Here is a 6,274-nt window from a genome sequence, read left to right as displayed (position 1 = left end):
AGGAAACAGAGCATTGTCCAAATGGGAGAGGAGACACCCACATTGGCAACACTGAAGAACAACATTGACATGAACGCAGCCATTCCATGGGTCTTGTTTTCTTCCATACACCATCTCACATCCCAGAGGGCAAACCCAGACCTGATCCTTCCAAGCCTCTGCTATCATAACTTGAACTTTCTGCTTGGACATGGGAAGCATGGTGGAAGGGACCACAAGCTCCACTTGTATCACAGACACAAGCTGAGCTCTTCTCTGTGGCTTTCCTGCCTTCATTGGGGCGTACAGCTCTAGCCCAGAAAACCACATTGGGCTGAACAGAAGATGGAGATGGAAGATCCAAGTGGGTCTCCACAGTAATGATCTCCCTGCTCTCCACTGCCTGACCTGGAATATTGAAACACAGAATTACCTTCTTTTTGCTTATTCTGCTTTTCATGGCTGGCTCCAGCTCTGGCTCTGACAACCTGACCTTCATGGGATTTGGAAACATGTAATTCTGCTGAACGCCTTTCCCATCTCAGTGATGCTTCCCATTCAAATGACTGCTTTCAGGAGAAGTCAGGCTTCACCATTACAAAGCTACAATTTCTATAATAAATGGAGCCATATTCTTCCTCCTGTGCTTTCTTCCATGAATTTTATGGAATTTTCCCCAGCTGCGTCCTGGGGAATGGGTCATCTCAATGGATCTTCAGGTGTTAGCAACCTGGCAATTTCACTAGATTATTTCAGCCCAGAGATATCAGTCCCTTTCTTTCTTAAAGTTCCTGTTACACAGACCATTAATGGAGAGTGCTGTGTGCTGCTCCCTTTTCAGTGAAAACACAAGATGTCCTCAAAGGCTGCACTAATTAGAGCAGTTCAAGCTCTTCTTGAGCTGACTACTTGCAAAATGCTACTCCATTAAATATATCTCTATGTATATATAACAGAAACACGGACAAGAAAATCTCTTAGAGGGCAGAAACCAGAACAGTTTCCACCAACAGAACTAAACCCTGCCCTAGTGTGGGGTCCCCACTGCCCTGTTCAGACCCAGCCACCATCTTGGCTGTTTCACGCATCTTGGTTTTGCTCTGTGTCATGGTAAAGACTTTTTGTCTGGATAGTACTTGTTATAATGGCCTCAAGGGAGCTTTAGATGTTCATTTACTTTACCGGGGTCCAAAAATGCTTAGCTCAAGTCAATTAAGTTTTTAATTAAACACGCATTAGGAGGGGAACCTTGCATATGAAATTATTTCATATCTTTTTTTCACAGGCAGAGCAATCAGTAGAGTTTGGCAGCTTCTGCACCGTGAAAAGTTTAAGCTCAAGAACTCCTCTCACATTCACTTCTGAACTGCATGACTCACAAAATTGGTTCTCCCAGAGCAGAAACCCCACAATTCAACTTCTTTTCCCCAGGGTGTTGATTTATGTATTGATTGTATCCCCCAGACTCCTCCAATAGTGAGTTTGTCATTTAAAAAGCAGCCACTGCTTTATTTGCGAGCACTGAGCTTCTATGAATTGGAAGGCCAATGCAATTCTACAGCTCAGCTGTTAAAGCAAGAGTGTGTTGAATAATTGATCCACACCACCATCATCCACCATTTGAATGATAACAGATATCTTTAAAAGATTGGTCTGGAAAACTAGGAAGTATCTGAAGTGATCCAGAACAGAAAGACGTGCTGAAAATATGTTTTATAGAGGCTCTTCTGGGCAGTATCGTATCTTAGAATGGTTTGAGTTGGAAGAGATCTTCATAGGATGGTTTGAGTTGGAAAAGACCTTCATAGAATTGTTTGAGTTGGAAGAGACCTTCATAGGATGGTTTGAGTTGAAAGAGACCCTAAAGGCCATCTGGCCCAACCCCTCTGCAATAAGCAGGGACACCTACAGCTCCATCAGGTGCTCAGAGCCTCATCCAGCATGACCTTGGTTGTCTCTGGGGACGGAGCATCCACCACCTTTCTGGGCAAAGAGATGGTATTGAGAAGATACTTAGATACTGGGTACCCAGAAGAGAGAGTTGATGAGACTGATGTTAAAAGAAAAAGAGCTTCAGTCTCCTTAATGCCCCAGAATCCTATACCAAATGAATAGCAGGTTGCAGACAGCATTTCTGTCAGCAGGAAGGACCCCCATCCTTTTGTGCTTGATAACAGGGAAACGTTTCTGAATCTTCATACAGTCATTTGCAGGGAGATTGCTAATGCTAGAGGCTGAATGAGAAGAACATTTTAACCCAGAAAATACTGCTGAGGTACCCAGGAGAGCCTACAAGCTTCCAGAGGTGTAGACTACCAAATGTATTGATTTACTTTGAGAAGAGGATTGAAGAAGCCGCAGTTGTCCAGGTATAATAGTTTGTGGGTTATTGGAAGCACAGCTACACTCAGTGTCCTCCTGTGGTTTGTTCTCATCACAATCCTTGATAAATGTGAGATAAGAAATGCAGGACTGGAGCCCATCTGTATTTTTTCATTTCAGGCTTTGATATGTGAAAAACAGCCCGTTTTAACCTTAGTGATCTGACTTTTTTTTGTGCATCAGTCCCAAACTGAGGTCGTACCCTCAGTATGAATTATAGCCAGGCTTAGACCATCCACAAAGAGGAATTTGGATCCAGTTCCTTAGGTAGACAGACAACTCCCTGGAGATCCTTACTACTCAAACCATAGGGATGCACAGGCTTCCACTGCTGGCTAGGTACAACTTTCAAGGTCATAACTGTGATTTCTGTACCTAAATCCCTTTATGACTTTTCTTCACCATCTCTTTAATCTCTTTTCTTTACCAGAGTGTGCAGTGGTATGGAAAGAGCAATGGTTTTCAACTAAGAAATGAGATTAAAGGAAGAAATTATTTACTTTTTAGACACAGGACCAGGATGCCCAGAAAAGCTGTGGCTGGCCCATTACTGGGGGTGCTCAAGGCCAGGTTGGATGGGGCATCTGGGCAGGTGTCCTTGCCCACAGCAGGGAGCTGGAACTAAATGGGCTTTAAGATACTTTCCAACCCAAACCATTCTGTGATTTTACGTCATAGCCATTGACTTTTAACTCACTTGGACACTTGGGGAAGCAACCTGCATCTAGAAAATCAATTTTCAACATTGTTACAAAAGAAACAAACTTTATTTTCCTTTTCCTCTGAAGGAATCTCACCAAACGCAGCACACAAGGCCTACCAAGCATGGTCAGCTGGGGGTGAACAGGTACCTGGGGGGAACCTGCTGCAGTCTGCAGGGCTGGTGTAGGCACTCAGTGACTGGTTCACCAAAACCAACATATTTGTACACCAGGAGATATGGAATCATTGCCGTGAGACCCCACTATCACCCTCTGATGTGGCTATTAATTATTCATAGCATTGAGGTTTTTGATTGAGAAAGGAAGAAAGGAATAGGTCCCTCCCGTCTCAATGGGAAGAAAAGAAAAACACAACAGTATTTGAGTAGTAAAACCTCTATTATAGGATGTGAAGTAACTGTGGCAAATGTGAATCTGGGAACGCAGCATCATGCCCATGGCTGGCTTGAGGAAGAACTGCCTTTAAAGCCAAAGCACCAGAGCTAATAGCTGGTATTTCTCACACTGGCTACATAGCTCTATTTGGAGTACAAACCACTTACTTCCTATTAAACATCCAGAAAACTAATGCAAGAAACACAAGTGCTAAATGCCTACCATCTCTCACATGAGTTTCAAGACAGCACTGAGCAGGAACAAATACACTGATAGATTCAAGAGTTTCATCCTCAGCATATGGCTCAGGCACATGTCCCACTCTACAGAGCCCTCACTCACCTTCCTGCACATCTTAAGGTCCTTGAAACACCACGGCCATTGGCTGGCAGTGTGCTCTCTGCTGCATGGACATATAGAACCATAGAATGGCCTGGGTTGAAAAGGAGCATAATGATCATCCAGTTTCAACCCCTCTGCCATATGCAGGGCTGCCAACCACCAGACCAGGCTGACCAGAGCCACATCCAGCCTGGCCTTGAATGCCTCCAGGGATGGGGCATCCAAAACCTCCTTGGGCAACCTGTTCCAGTGTGCCACCATCCTCTGTGTGAAATCACAAGGGCCTTCCTTGTTGAGGTCCTCCTCCCAACCTCATGGTCCTGACTTTTGTAAGATGCCCAGGTTTCTTTGCACAGGACCCTTGCCTGTGCCTCTTGTTGAACTTCACACAGTTGGCCTCAGCCCCTCGATCCAGTCTATCCAGATCCCTTGGTAGGACCATCCCTCAGGCAGATCAACGCTTCCTCCCCAGTTTGGTGTCATCTGCACACTTGCTGTGGGTGCACCCAATCCTCTCATCCAGATCATCTCTAAGGACATTAAACAAGATTCTGACCCTGAGGAACACCACCTGAGATCAGTGGCCAGCCAGATTTAACCCCATTCACCACCATTCCCCGGACCCAGACATCCTTGCACATTCCTTGAGTAAACACAGGGCCATCTCCTACTGCGAACTAAGATTAACAGTGCTAACATTTAGCACAGCCAGGCTGGGAGACTCTGCAGTGTTTATCAGATCTGAAGCTTTCTGACGTGACCATTTGCTCTGCAAACCTACTAAATTAATTGGCTTATTATTAGCAACTTGGCCAGAAGCCTTGTTTCATCTGCTGGAATAGCCTGTAGAGGAATAAAATCTATTTCTTTTTCCTATTGTTTTGGCATCCCGTTCTACCACCGAGTAGCACATCTGTCTGTTCCCAGCTGGATGTGGAAGAGCTAAAACTGAGACAGCAAATACAGTGTGTTTCAATTAGATACTGTTAAAAAAATAAAAGGAAGGAAATTATGCTTTATCATTTTGATAATTGATATCAAACTGGCTCCTCCTAAGGAGGAAGGCATGGCTGGATGGCACCATTGTTCCTTGAGTGCAGGGCAGTGCTTGTGTCTTCAAAGGCCACATAATGAAGATTGGGAGGAGTGGCTGCTTTATTCCCAACTACAAGCCATCAGCTGCTTTGCAACAAGCTTTTCTCTCTTCTCCTTCTTTCTTTCCATCTCTTTTGATCCCCATTGTTGGCTCAAGAAAGTTACATTAAAGATACACTACTCCCAAAGCTCTGATTAATCGACATCCCCTAATGAATGAGAATAATTTTGCTGATATATATTGCTTTCGTCATCTGTGATGATGATGGTGATGGAACATCCTTTTCCCAGAGCAGACATCCTCATCGTGCATCTTAAGATAGAAAAGTATTGAACAACAAAGTGGATGGGGCACAGTTTGTTACCCCAGTGTCACATTCACACACCCCATTAATATCAGACAGCCTGCACAGCTGGGACCAGGTGGGTGTCTGGACACACATTCACCCCTAAAGGGAGAATTTCCCCTTCCACCCAGGAGATGGCACCAAGGCACTCACGGAACATCCCTTCCCTACTGTGAACTTATTTTCCTTAAGTGATGCTTGCAACGGGGAGAAAACCTCCAGACCTCATTTACTGGATTGTGTATTCTGCGATGGGATCAACTGAGTGCCCTAAGAAGGAACTTGTGTCTGATGGCTCTATGGAGGTCATTGCTTGGATTTCTCTTGGGATGGGAAAACTAACATAGGTGGCTCTATATTTTTCACCTGAGGAGTGATTTGATCTGCCTTAGTTCCCCAGCTGCCAGGAGAGAAGGAATAACCCACAGACTGAAAGTGTCACACATTAGTGGAGCCAGTATGAAGCTAAAGACCTCCCAGGGTGCCCCTGGAGGGTCTACCATTCATTGCAGATAAGCACACAGTTAAGGGCACCATTAGCAAGTCCATGGTCAGTTTGCCTGATTGAACATCTTCATTATTACTATGATGTGTGCATCACAAGTGTACCATCGAATGTGGACATTTGTTTCCATCAGCCCATCCCCACCATGCCCACTAACTGTGTCCCTAAGTGCTTCATTGACACAGTTCTTGGATGTCTCCAGGGATGGAGATTCCACCACCTCCCTGGGCAGTCTGTTCCAATGAATTACCACTTTCTCCTAATATCCAACTGAAGCCCCCCTGGCACAACTTAAGGCTATTATCACTTGTCCTATGAGGTGGCTTTCCTGGGGTCCTGCAGCAAATTAATGGCAAAAGGTGTCTCTGGGGGGTGGTGATGAGTGAAATACCAGTGTTGTGTAAAGAAGCAAAAGAGGTGATTCCCTTTGACAGTCAGTTCCTTGGGGCAGGGACCAGAATGCTGCTTTGTCTTTAGATGCCATCACCATCTGCTCCTGGTCTAGGTATGTTTGATATTACTGTAAA

Source organism: Coturnix japonica, chromosome 4 (genome assembly GCF_054131305.1).
Source record: "Coturnix japonica strain WE chromosome 4, WE-NBRP24, whole genome shotgun sequence".
In the NCBI taxonomy this organism is placed as follows: Eukaryota; Metazoa; Chordata; class Aves; order Galliformes; family Phasianidae; genus Coturnix; species Coturnix japonica.
The sequence above is the reverse complement of the archived record's forward strand: the minus strand, read 5'-3'. Positions refer to the sequence as shown.